Source organism: Cyprinus carpio, chromosome B17 (genome assembly GCF_018340385.1).
Source record: "Cyprinus carpio isolate SPL01 chromosome B17, ASM1834038v1, whole genome shotgun sequence".
In the NCBI taxonomy this organism is placed as follows: domain Eukaryota; kingdom Metazoa; phylum Chordata; class Actinopteri; order Cypriniformes; family Cyprinidae; genus Cyprinus; species Cyprinus carpio.
The window spans coordinates 23,400,879-23,414,905 of record NC_056613.1 but is presented as its reverse complement, the minus strand read 5'-3'; the positions used below and the strand labels follow the sequence as shown (position 1 = coordinate 23,414,905).

Genomic DNA, 14,027 nt, shown 5'->3' with positions numbered 1-14,027 from the left:
GAAAACAAAATTAATACCTGTGGCTCCTGACAATATACACTCACCTAAAGAATTATTAGGAACACCTGTTCAATTTCTCATTAATGCAATTATCTAATCAACCCAATCACATGGCAGTTGCTTCAATGCATTTAGGGGTGTGGTCCTGGTCAAGACAATCTCCTGAACTCCAAACTGAATGTCAGAATGGGAAAGAAAGGTGATTTAAGCAATTTTGAGCGTGGCATGGTTGTTGGTGCCAGACGGGCCGCTCTGAGTATTTTTCACAATCTGCTCAGTTACTGGGATTTTCACGCACAAACCATTTCTAGGGTTTACAAAGAATGGTGTGAAAAAGGGAAAAACATCCAGTATGCGGCAGTCCTGTGGGCGAAAATGCCTTGTTGATGCTAGAGGTCAGAGGAGAATGGGCCGACTGATTCAAGCTGATAGAAGAGCAACTTTGACTGAAATAACCACTCGTTACTTCCGAGGTATGCAGCAAAGCATTTGTGAAGCCACAACATGCACAACCTTGAGGCGGATGGGCTACAACAGCAGAAGACCCCACCGGGTACCACTCATCTCCACTACAAATAGGAAAAAAAAGGCTACAATTTGCACGAGCTCACCAAAAAAATTGGACAGTTGAAGACTGGAAAAATGTTGCCTGGTCTGAGGAGTCTCGATTTCTGTTGAGACATTCAGATGGTAGAGTCAGAATTTGGCGTAAACAGAATGAGAACATGGATCCATCATGCCTTGTTACCACTGAGCAGGCTGGTGGTGGTGGTGTAATGGTGTGGGGGATGTTTTCTTGGCACACTTTAGGCCCCTTAGTGCCCATTGGGCATCGTTTAAATGCCACGGCCTACCTGAGTATTGTTTCTGACCATGTCCATCCCTTTATGACCACCATGTACCCATCCTCTGATGGCTACTTCCAGCAGTCACCAGATCTCAACCCAATAGAGCATCTTTGGGATGTGGTGGAACGGGAGCTTCATGCCTTGGATGTGCATCCCACAAATCTCCATCAACTGCAAGATGCTATCCTATCAATATGGGCCAACATTTCTAAAGAATGCTTTCAGCACCTTGTTGAATCAATGCCACGTAGAATTAAGGCAGTTCTGAAGGTGAAAGGGGGTCAAACACAGTATTAGTATGGTGTTCCTAATAATCCTTTAGGTGAGTGTATTGGGGTCTTGTGAAGTGAAATAATTAGTCTGTGCAAGAAACTGAACATTATTTACAACATTATTTTCTGCAATCCAGAACCTCAGGCAAGTGGTCCAGAGTTATGTCCAGTTCCTGAACGAATCATTCTTTTGAACTGATTCTTTTTGGTAAACTAGTTGAACCAGTTCACTGAATTGGACTGAATCATCTGAAACAGATTGCAGCTCAAGCTGCACAGATCTACTAGTTACTCTATCAAAACTCACTTTCATACGACTGACAGTCACTCCGACTTGAAATGAGCCGAAATAGCAGCATATCTGATCCTCTGATGAATGAACTCATTTAGCACTCCAGTTGCAAAATTCTCTTGATCTTTTGACATATAAGAGGTCACTGTACTTTAAAAACATCCTGTAAGTTTCAGAACTCAAAACTTTGTTGTTACTCTAAAAACAGCTGATATTGAAGGCAGCCTGTCAAAACAACTGCTTGTGGAATGTTCTACTCCAATGGTTCCCAACCTTGTTCCTGGAGGCCCCCAGCACTGCACATTTTGCATCTCTCCTTTGTCTGACTCACCCATTTAAGGTCTTGGAGTCTCTACTAATGAGCTGATGAACTGAATCAGATGTGTTTGATTTAGGAGACATGGAAAACCTGCAGTGTTGGGGCGCCTCCAGGAACGTGGTTGGGAACCACTTTTCTACTCTATGATGCAATAGTGTGGATAAGCACCGCCTCCACAGAAGATCATCAATGCCTGCTTCTAGAGCACTGCCTGTTTAGCCCCGCCCACCGAATCTACATCACTGCCTGTTTAGCCCCACCCACCGAATCTACATCACTGCCTGTTTAGCCCCACCCACCGATTGTACATCGCTGTACAGTATTAGCATTGCCTTCCTTCTGATCCCAACATTAGGAAAGCATGGATGAAATACAACACTACAGAAATAACATATCACTTTGTTCACTTCATTTGACTGCGGATTCATTTACAAACAAGGCACAATTCTACAAACAATTCAAAAAACAAAACAAAAAACTAAAAAAAAAACCAAAAACTAAAAAATTGAAACATTCACCGACAGTCATGTCACAACACACAAGTGTGAGTAACAGTTTCATTACGTGCTCACTATTGCTTTGTCTGATTGTTTGATATGAGCATTTATGCATTTTAAAGGTGCACTAAGAAACATTTGAAAAACACTTTTGATCACAGTGTCGGACTGAGTCGCAAAACACACTTGTAGTCAATCAGCAGTAAGGGGCGTGTCTAGTACTGATAGAGAGAAGAGAGCGCTCAATTTGAGTGCACAGGACCAATATTAGCAGATGACTATAGATAGAGAGAGACGGCAGATAAAAAAAAAAGAGGAAAACATTTCAGGAACAAAACATTTAAAAGAAGGATTACGATCAGGCAAGAGGTAGGACCCGCGTAAATATCGGAGCAGCTTTCCAGCGGTGGAGAGAACTTAAGGAGCGGGAAGGGCTCGAAGTGAATGCCGAGGTTAAGTTGTTTCTTCTCGATAGGTGAGTAACGTTGATTTTGCATTGTTTCACACAACTTATCTGTGTTGGCTTTGGTTTGAATATGCTTGTGTGTCATCTTCGCTTGTTTCCGCAATCGTCATTTACTTCCAAGTCAACAATTCTCCACATCTATTCAAAAAGAGCGTTCTGATGAGGGGGTCAAAAACAAGACAGAAAATAGCCAATTATTTCTAAATGATGAATTTTATTTTATTTTTTTGGATGCAAAAATCTTGATTACATTATAAGCGGACCTCAGAGAACAGTACAAAATAAAAAACAAAGGCAGTTCATGACTCCTTTAATTTCTTGGTAACAACTGACTTGCATTTTACAACCAACCAGTGACCACAGTTTCAGCTAAAAATCATCTTTACTGTTCCACTGAAGAACAAAAAAGTCCCCTACATCTTGGATGGCCTGAGGGTGAGTAATCTAACAGCAAATTTTTAGGTGAACTATCCCTTAAAGTGACGTTGTGTCTTCATCATCAAGAAGGTCATTTCTAAATCCTGGGAGAGAGTTTCTATAAAGTTAACTCCCAAAACTTGATGTTTCTGAGTACTTCCACACTCACGTGTTGACAGTAGATAGTTGCAGGAATGTCCAGTATCAACGGTTATCTTTTTTGCCTCATTGACATTGAGAGATTGTGGACTTTACAGGGTTGTTGCACCGTGTAACTATGTCAATAATGTGTGCACAGCTTCCAGATGACCACACGTTTACACCAACACCAACACTTTGGTGGTCTGTACATGAAATTATCAAATCATCCATTGTTCCAAACCGTCCAGTACACTTTACTGTTAACCCAATGCTCAAAGCAATTCACTGCATTGAGCAGCAAAAAATAAATTAGGATAAATAATATGATCATAATCTGTGTTTGGGCACAACACAGAGAAGTTTGAATCGAGGTTTTCTTATGCTTCCTTAAAACAACCTCCCATAATTAAAACAACCAGCTCCCATAATGCTCTTAATTATAAAGTCCAACGTAGCTGTTTAAAACACATTTGACCACATGTGCATATACAACCTCTGAAAGTGGTCAAAAGTAGACAATAGTAGACAAAAGTAGAAAATAGTGGATCACAAATCTCATGGTTTGGGTCATATTACCGTTTTTGAGCCACGGATCATATCGTTTTTCAGATCAGCAAAAAAAAAATATATATATATAAATAATAAAATCCAATGTATCCAATATATATTTCTTAGCATAAGAGAGTTCAAACATTATTAAAGAGGCAATTAAACAACCAGTAACAATAAGAACAAATACACAAATTACAATCATAGATCAATACAACAGAACAAGGTTACAGATCAAATAAGGTCAGTAGTATGCACAAATGTAATAATTAAGTGTAAAATAACTGCATAGTCATCTTTGTCAAAGCTGTGTTTTATTGTTTGATGAACATTAATGACAGCAGCAGCAATTTATAGGCTGCTGCCCCTTTAAGAGCTGATGCATGGATCCAATATAATGACACACATCCAAATAACAGACTGCATTTACCAGAATGATTGTCGAGACTGGTATTCTGTCATAATTTTATGTGTATGTGGGTAGTTCACAAATAGGCAGTAAAATACCTTTTGTGAAAAAGAAATGCATATATTGTTAAGTCTGATCTATGAGACAATATAACTTTCACTAACTTCAATCATTCGAACAATGAAAATGATCATAAAAAGTATTACATTTTATACTTTTTCATGACACTTTATAACAGTACAAAATGTCTGTAAAATCATCAGAAAATAGTTTTAATAAATTAATGTAAATATTGCATTCAAGAACAATAAAAATGATCATAAAAGATTAAAAAGGAGTTAAACAAATCTTATTTAATTACTTAAAATGTTTTTTAAAGAGACCTTGTCCTCTGGTGTGACATCTTGGTCCTGTGGTGTGTCACAGCGGTGGACATTTTCTGTCACACCAAAGGACGTTTCAGTCTTTTGTGTCAATTAATGACCTTGTTATTCCAAGCTAACCTGTCATTAGCGGTTAGCAAGACACATTTGCATAATTTGGACACATGATCATGTAGTTTAACATGCAGTTTCAAATAAAAAAATATATAATTTAAGGGTGTCACATCAAAGGACAACAAAACGTAACACTTTTGTAGTGGTTTCAAAATAAGTAAAATATTTGAACAATTCTGAAACAAAAATGTCAAGGGCTTCACAGGGGGCTTCAGAAACACCACCATGAATGGGTCACGGTCTGGAAGTTTTCTCTGGAATTGGCCGATTAAGATCAGGATATTGTGTCACACCAGAGGACATGGTCTTCAGAAACAAAATGCATCAATTCCTACATTTTCAGAAATGTATGGATGAAAAAAAAATGATTGCCATTTATTAAAATAGACACTTGTTCAATTATGCCGGAGGTATTTCTTAACATTTTTATGCATTTCAAGGACGTCAGAAATGTGCATGTGGTGTGCATGCGCAACCAAAATAAAGAATGTGTAAAGGCAGATAAATTTAACACGATCATTTGTGTTCTGACATGGTTGACATCTGTTAATGCACAATCACTGTTTTAGACCCACTAACTGTAATACTGTGTAAGATTTCATTTCCATTCAAAGTGCATATACTTACTTGCTGGCAACCTGCCAAAATAAAAGCGTGCTGATATCAGGTTTGAAAATGTTGAATATTCACATTTAAAAAAGTAAATATTAGCAATTTATTTTTTTAAGTGTACAGTAAAATAATTGTATTTTTATTTAATATTCATTTTTACATAAAAATATAATAGTATTGTTATGCTTTATTTATTATTTTAGAAATAAACCAACTGAATAAAGTGCAATAACACTATTATTACTATTATTAATAATTTTTTATAGTAATATTTAATGGGTTACACTATGTGAGCACCAAATCAAATCTCCTGGTGCTCTCATGAGAACCAGACTGAAAAACTAATGTGCAAGAAAATTCTTAAAATGTACAATTATTTCAGGTTCAGGCCACAGTGCAGTTTACCTAAAATGTGCATTAAGCATACAAAAGTGCCACTGGTTCAACTAATTTTCATGTGTACATTTCCAAATATTCTTGGGTGTTTTCACCTGAACACCTGCAGGAAACAGGTTTAACACAGCCAATGGAAGAACATAGGTAAATATAGAACTGCTGTAGCATACAAAAGAAAAAATCAGATCAGTAGTAATATTACTATTTTTCCTCTTTCTGGTCAAGAGCGAGATGAGCAAAATACAGAGTCAGACCAGACTCCAGTTCATTTAAAACACTTCAGCAGACAAACAAAAGCTGCATGTTGCAACTGTTACCATTCTTGCATTTCTAATGTATGCGCATAGAACATACTATAAATGACACTTGTTTTGTTTTGAAAAATAACAGCAGAAACATTATGATATTATACAAAAATGGACCAGAACGAAGTTCTGAATACTGATCTACTGTTACGAAAAGAAAGAGTTAAGACAGACAGCTATCTTCAAAAACCTTAAAGAACCAAGCCCAGACCTACTCGCCAGTTCGTGCCGAAGCCTGAGGACACACGGATGGCAGCGGCATACAAACGATTTCTGTCTGTCAACACTCATTGTGAGCTGGCATATGGGAGGCTGCACAAATTCCTGATCGCTTGTACAACAGAACAAAGAGCCATAGTTACAGTCACAATGCCTGAGCAGTGGCACAAACAACAGGCCTGGAGGCCATGCTTTTATTTGTCATCAAAAGGTCAGTGCTGCTGTTGTCTTCTTGGCACGCTGTTGTCTCACCTAAGTGAGAGACAAATGGCTTTTAGAAATCCAATTTGCGGTTTTTCCACTTGATGTCAAACTGGCCCAGTTCTCTGCACACCCTCAAAACACATGCATTACTATCCAGCAAACAGACCACATGGAGCCAGATTTACTAAACGGGGAATATTATTATGAGAACACAAGTGGATAGTGACACAGTCAGATCATTTCTAATCAATCATCAATGTGTGTGTAATCTAACAACACAGGTGCAAACTGAGTTAAGACATGCTAGTTTGGGGAATTACCAGGAAACTGACTAAAGCAAACCTTAGTAAATCATGTTGTGCAATTCATTTAAATACTCCCGTACATTTTTCTTCTGAAAGTAAAACTCCTACAGTTGCATATGCGGTAAGGTCAGCCACACCTCTTCATTACTAATTTTTCACTGCGTGTATTAACTCCTGATAATGGTAACAACAAAAGTGGGTTTGTGCTCTTGACTTGTACTCAAAGACTGAAATCCTAGTATCTTAGTTATTCAGCATCTTTATGTCATCACAAGCTGGTTCTGATGTTGGTTTGCTGGTGATTTAAAACTTTGCCAGGTTCCATGGCTATTTTCATCGTGAGTAAGTTGAAAAACTAAAAAAGACAACAACAACAAAAAACAGACAAAGAGACAACAACAACAACAACAACAACAAAAACAGGGTTGACTCTGTTAAAAATGTTTTGAATGTATGAATTTGTATCTGATCAATATGATGTTCTAAGAGAACTTAAACCAGCACTATTTAATTAAATAGGTTAAGAAATACTAGACTCGATTGGCATGATAAGCATAAAGGTGGATTTTCATTTGATATCAAAGGGGTCATCGGATGACCATTTCCTACAAGTTGATATGATTCTTTAGGGGCTTAATGAAAAGTCTATAACATGCTTTCTTTAAAATTTCTCAATGGTAATGTGAAACAACACCCTTTTCACCCTGTCAAAAACAGCTCTGAACACATCAATCCACATCAATCCATGTTTTTACTTCAAATTCCAATAAACTCTAATGACCCCTCCCCACCCCTCCCCCTTCTTACGAGCCGTTCTGATAATCATATCTCATGATACGGTTTAATTTAGCAACAAAACTTGCTAACTAGCACATAATTAGGAAAGACGATTTGCAAAGATTCATAAAAACTCTCGCTTACGCGCCGTTCTTGTGGAGGTGAAGCTGGATCACGAATGATTTGCGTGAACATAGACGCATTTATGTAGATCGGGGGCACATTCCCTTCAAAAACAAACGTACACCACTGCGTCTTCAGCGGCTCAGATGTGGGGAGTAAATGACGACTGCTATGTTCATTATTACATCAAGCAACAGAACACCTCAATCACATTCTTGTCTACATCTGCTCCGGTTGTCTGAACAAATGGAGGACGGGTGACCAGTCACTCAGGGCGGGTCTGTGCTTAAACACCTGTGTCAATCAACAATTGTGGGAGGGGCCTGGGTCTGTGTGACATCACTCTGCCAAGAATATGAGAACGGCTTAATTTGAAAAAGGGGATATTATTAATAGAGATTTTTTTTTTTTTAAAGCACTGGGTGTATTTTTATCATTATAGGGTGGTTGTATACACACACTGCTAACACACATTTATGTTCAAACAACACGTAAAAGTGTGTTTCGCATCCGATGACCCCTTTAAGAAGTTGTGTGTGATTCTGGAACATCCTTTTCGACATCATGTATATATGATCTGATCCCAGTGCTTATTCAAAATAAAGACTTTTATCCACAGAAAGGTTGTTTTCCTAAATTCTGTTATAGTGCCCTATGAGGTCATGGGTTTGATTTCCAGAGTTTGAAATCAAGAACTGATTAAATGTATACTTTAAATGCAATGCAAGTAATTTTAGATAAAAACTAGAAATGCACGATACTGCATTTCTCTGCTGATACCTACATGTATAGTGATTATTCAGAATCTGCCAATGTTTAACATAAAGTTTAATGCACTTCATGTTTCTTTCTCTTTGTATTTTTATATCAGCATGGTACACAAGTATCCTGTTTAGAGGTAGTTCAAAAGTAATCTAAATGTAATCAAAAGCAGTCAGATTACAGTAGTGGATTACATTTCTAACTACAGTTTTATAGCTTCATGTAATTTAGACTCAGTAACGGACTATGATTCAGAAGTAATCTACCCACATCTCTATAAAAATAACATTTTTTTTTATATTTATAATAAAATTTTTATAAACCAAACAAACATATTTGTGCACACTTACATTTAAGAGCATCAAAACAACATTTTTAAGACTTAATTTCATAACAAAATTAACAAAACGCAAACCCTTATACTATTACTCGATGGGAGGTGTATTACAAATTTTTCATATCAGAAGTAACAAATCGCAAAGCGCGATTACTCGATGGGAGGTGTATTACAAATTATGTCTGTCATTCATGCTATTTTAAAAATTAAAGGAAATGTTTAAAGTATTAAAGTGAGATTTCATTCATGCATTACTACTCCATTAACTTTAACAGCGCTAAATTCTACACACATAAGTTGCTTTTGATCGGGCCCTGATCATTGGTTTTAAGACAACTGATTGACTAAAAACATCTCCCGAATGCATAAATGTAAAATAAAGGGCTAAATAAAGTGGCTGGAGTCGCTGAAGACAGTGATGAAAATACCAACAGGCTGTCCATTCGCAGTTAGCCACCAAATCAAAACTGAACCCTGAAACCAGGCATTTCAAAACTAAACATAATAAACCAAGAGAAAACTGAAGATACTCCAGGAAATATGAGTGAGTCACCTATAAACACAAGATGGAGAGAAAATACAAACATTTACAGAAGACTTTAGTGAAGTTGAAGCGCTGTTTGTCTCCCATCAGCCAAGTGGGAGCTGTAAGGGTTTTACACCACAGAATGGAAAATCTGACGAGCAGCTCAGAATCCAGAGGAAAGGAGGAAAACATGAAGCTGAAGGCCTGTGACTGACTCAACTAAACACTTCACAACTGATATTAATGGCACAGGAACAATACATGAGGGATTTATTTCACTCACGGGAGGAGGATACAAAAATAATCATCTCTTATTTGATTTGATTTATTTACTATAACTTTTCTTTTTTATGATTCATTTAGTTATTAGCTTTTCATCAGCCCACAGGAGTTTGTGAATCCTAGTTTAGGAATCTCTGAATCATCACAGATATGATAGACATCATCTTTTTACTCATTCAGAAACCACTTTTGCTTTCTCTCCGAATCATTCTCAGCTACTTCTTTAAAGAGTCATTGGAAATACCACATAAATGTGACCCTGGAGCACAAAAGCAGTCTTAGGTCGCTGGGGTATATCTGTAGCAATAGCCAACAATACACTGTATGGTCAAAATTATAGATTTCTCTTTTATGCCAAAAATCATTAGGATATTAAGTAAAGATCATGTTCCATGAAGATATTTTGTAAATGTCCTACTGTAAATATATTAAAACTAAATTTTTGTTTAGTAATATGCATTGCTAAGAACTTCATTTGAACAACTTTAAAGATGATTTTCTCAATATTTAGATTTTTTTGCTCCCTCAGATTCCAGATTTTCAAATAGTTGTATCTCAGACAAATATTGTCCTCCTAACAAACCATACATCAATGGAAACATTATTTAGTCAACTTTCAGATGACGTATAAATCTCAGTTTCGAAAAATTTACCCTTATGACTGGTTTTGTGGTCCAGGGTCACAAATGTCACATTAAGTCAACCAGCTAAATTTCTGCTCGTATAATTGTAACCCATTAATGTTCTGCAGTGACACACTATACTTGTGCGGTATCTCTGGATAAACCGAACACAAACACAGGCAGGCATGGCTGCTGTTCACGTTCAGCTGGTACATTAGGACAAGGGCTGTGCGTTTGGTTTGGTGATTCAGCAGTGAGTGAGAATTATTACCAGGAACCCAACAGACAGCCATGATTCAAGAAGCCTGATGTGGACTTCGTTATATTTAGACCAGAACTCCTGAACAAACCCTCATAAACCCTAAATCAGAGCAGAAGCACGAGGAGCTGTATGAAAGAATGAAAAAGCCAAGCCGAGCAGTTTTAATCATACCGTAATAGACTAGGATTGATAGTTCTGGACTTTCTCGCATGCAGCTTGTTTCCATCGTCATTCACACAGGGATGGTCTGAATTCTCTGCTTTATAATGTAACGTCAGAGTTCAGATAAAATAGAAACTATCGACTTGGATAATGACTTGATTTCTGTATTTGATATAATGTTATTATGACCTTGAATTCAAAATATCAACACAATGTGACGCAGGGGAGAATCTATGCTCTATTTTGACATAAAATGAACAAAGTGTATGACTCGAACCAACATTATAATGGAGAACACAATAGGAAACAAAACAATGATCTACATTTGTAGTGAACATATCAAAAACTAATTTATGAGCTTCAAAAAAAGTATGAATCTAGCACTTTACTTTGATAAAAATGTGCTCACCCTCACTTCATACAAGATCAGGATGAGTTTGTTTCTTCATCAGGTTTGTAGAAATGTAGCACTGCATCAGTTTCTCAGCAATGGATGCTCTGCAGTGAATGGGTGCCGTCAGAATGAGAGTCCAAACAGCTGATAAAAACATCACAATAATCCACAAGTACTCCAGTCCAGCAGTTAACATCTGTAGAAGACAAAAGCTGAAACAAATCCATCAAGACGTTTTTAACCTTAAACCATCGGTTCTGGCCATAATCCATAATAACAATTCCTCCAGTGATAACGTGCATCTCCTGTTGTCTCACACAAAAAAACACACACACACACAATATATATACAACAGCTTTTTTCTTCTTATAAACGGTGCTTGATCTGTGCAGATTTCTCTCCTGATTCAGACCAGAACACTTTTTCACTGGAGGAAGAGTTATGGATTATGAACGCATAAGCAACGGTTTGAAGATAAAAAAGTCTTAATGCTGGATGTGTTTCATCTTCTGTCTTCTCCAGATGTTAACTGCTGGACTGGAGTACTTGTGGATTATTGTGATGTTTTTTATCAGCTGTTTGGACTCTCATTCTGACGGCACCCATTCACTGCAGAGCATCCATTGCTGAGACACTGATGCAACGCTACATTTCTACAAACCTGATGAAGAAACAAACTCTACATCTTTGATGACCTGAGGGTGAACACATTTTCAGCAAATGTCATTTGTGAGTCAACTATTCCTTTAATCTACATTGATCAACAACACACAAAGTTTATCAGTTATGGTCAATAAACACTCACCGGTGCTGGTTTGATGCACAATGAACTTTGTTATGATGCGTCAGGCACATACATTTTTTGTTGCCTTTTGCCATTTTCAAATGAAATTAACGAGTAAATAATGCATTTTTTTTCTTAGGTGAACTACGCTATTTCTTTAAGTATATTAATAAGTGCTGTCAAACGATTAATCACAATTAATCACGTACAAAAATAATAGTTTTTGTTTGCATAATATATGCTTTTTACATTTACATTCATTAATAAATAAAAACATACAGTATATATTTTAAAAATATATATTTATATTATAAATAAATATATTTAATAAATAAATATATTTAATAAACAAACAACATATTTTTCTTATATACACATGCATATGTGTGCATATAATAAAAAAAAACAAACAAAAAAAAACACAATAAACAAAAAAAATAAAAAAAAAAAACTAATATATTTAATTCTAATAAATCTTATGGCAGCACTAATATTAATGTATGTCTGTTCTTCTTTTATTTTTTTATTTTTTTTACTGCATTTACACCTCAGTACAATGTCATTTAGTTTTCATTCCGATTAACCAAAGACACTACACTGAATTTCACTGACTAAAACAGAATGTGACCATTATGATAATCTTTTTTTACAGAGACTTGAGTATTATAGGCACAGCTCTCCCTCAAGTCACTTTCTGTAATGTATCTTTTGGGTAAAAATCCTAAAAACTGTTACAGTATTCAACGGGTCATGTGGGGCAACTGAGATGAAAATGCTTATATATATATAATTTTTATATATTACTATTTTATATATAAATAGTAATAATAAATAGTAATAATAATATATATAATTTTTTAAAAGCACTACTCATTTCATTAGTAAAAATAAAAAAATAAAGTACAATACAAATTGTTTGTCTAACATTTCCAATACTTCAAACATTTAAATGGCATACATTTTTTTGGTTAAATTATGTATTTATTTTAAATATAGTTTCAAATTTTCAGTCTTGTGATGTAACGTAACTGCAACCAAGACACAATGTTGTGAAAACGTTTCTTTCCTAACCGAGGCTTTAACAATCCTTCATCAGGGCTGCTGTCTAGAAAGCTGACACGATTCTGAGTCAGTGTTTAATGAAAAGTTTGTTTTTCTTCCTTCTCTGTTTAAAAGAAGCAGAAATTTCGCATAGCTTGTGTATAAATCAGTAAGATCAGTGTGGCAGCCTAAAGCTGAAGAGTTGCTCCAGTCTGGAGTTCCTTCAGGAGAAACTGAAAGAGCGTCGCGTTTGTCGCCAGACACTCAATACAGCGCGTCGCGTTCTTCAGAAAGAGAGGAATCGAGATTCGCGTCTCAATAAACACTGACAGAGAAACTTAACTAGAGTTTCACATCTTCATAAGAGTCCTGAGTGTTCCTGCTCTGTGTTCTCTTACCTTTCTGTGTGTTCAGCGTCACTCTCTCTTCAGTCTCAGTCTCAGTCTGAACCCGCGCTTCTCCTGTCAGACTGGACCTGCAGTGACTAGTGTTCACTCTGTAGTGTGCACTGCCTCGACAGCAGCTGCTGGACTGCGTGGAAATGTGAGTGACGTGGAGCAGACGCGCTGCGGTTCTTACTGGAACGCGCTCACACTGACGCGACGCGACGCGACGCTTTACCTGCCGCGCTTCATTCACTTCCTTAAAAGCATAAATATTCCGGCACCTCCACGCTGCTCACATTTTAAAGAAATAAAAACGTTTGGAGTGAGAACTATAGAAAAGGGATTTCCATAATGTAATGGTGAATATGTTTATTTTTTAGCTGTGCCAAGATCTAGCATATTTCATTGGCTAATATTATATGTTTTAGTCGTCATCTGGTATGAACAATTGGAAATTATAGGCATTTAATCAGAATTTGCAGAAACCCTATGCATTATATTAATCTAACAAATATCATAGCATAAGATCATAAGATGAAAAGTAGGGTTAAATGTCTTTCTTGACAATATTTACATTTACATTTAATCATTTAGCAGACGCTTTTATCCAAAGTAGAAACAATCAGATCAACGAGAACAACAACGGTATACAAGTGCTATGACAAGTCTCAGTTAGTCTAGTACAGAACACGTAGCCAGGGTATCCTTTCTATTTCCTCACTTAAACACATATAGTGTTTATCGACTTGATTGTGATCAACCATCAAAGTTACCATAAGAAAAATGATCAATTATTTTTTTTTTTCTAAAACTAGCCAAT

General features: G+C 36.4%; 1 protein-coding gene across 1 annotated transcript in view; it reads right to left on the bottom strand.

Annotated features, from left to right (window-relative positions):
• The window catches only part of stxbp6 (syntaxin binding protein 6 (amisyn)), a 38,587-nt gene extending 25,162 nt beyond the window's left edge, over positions 1–13,425 (bottom strand). Inside the window, exon 1 of the mRNA XM_042742860.1 lies at positions 13,220–13,425. The gene's annotated coding sequence lies outside the window, so the exon portion shown is untranslated. The remainder of the gene's footprint in view (positions 1–13,219) is intronic.
• Between the last annotated feature and the right edge of the window lie 602 nt (positions 13,426–14,027).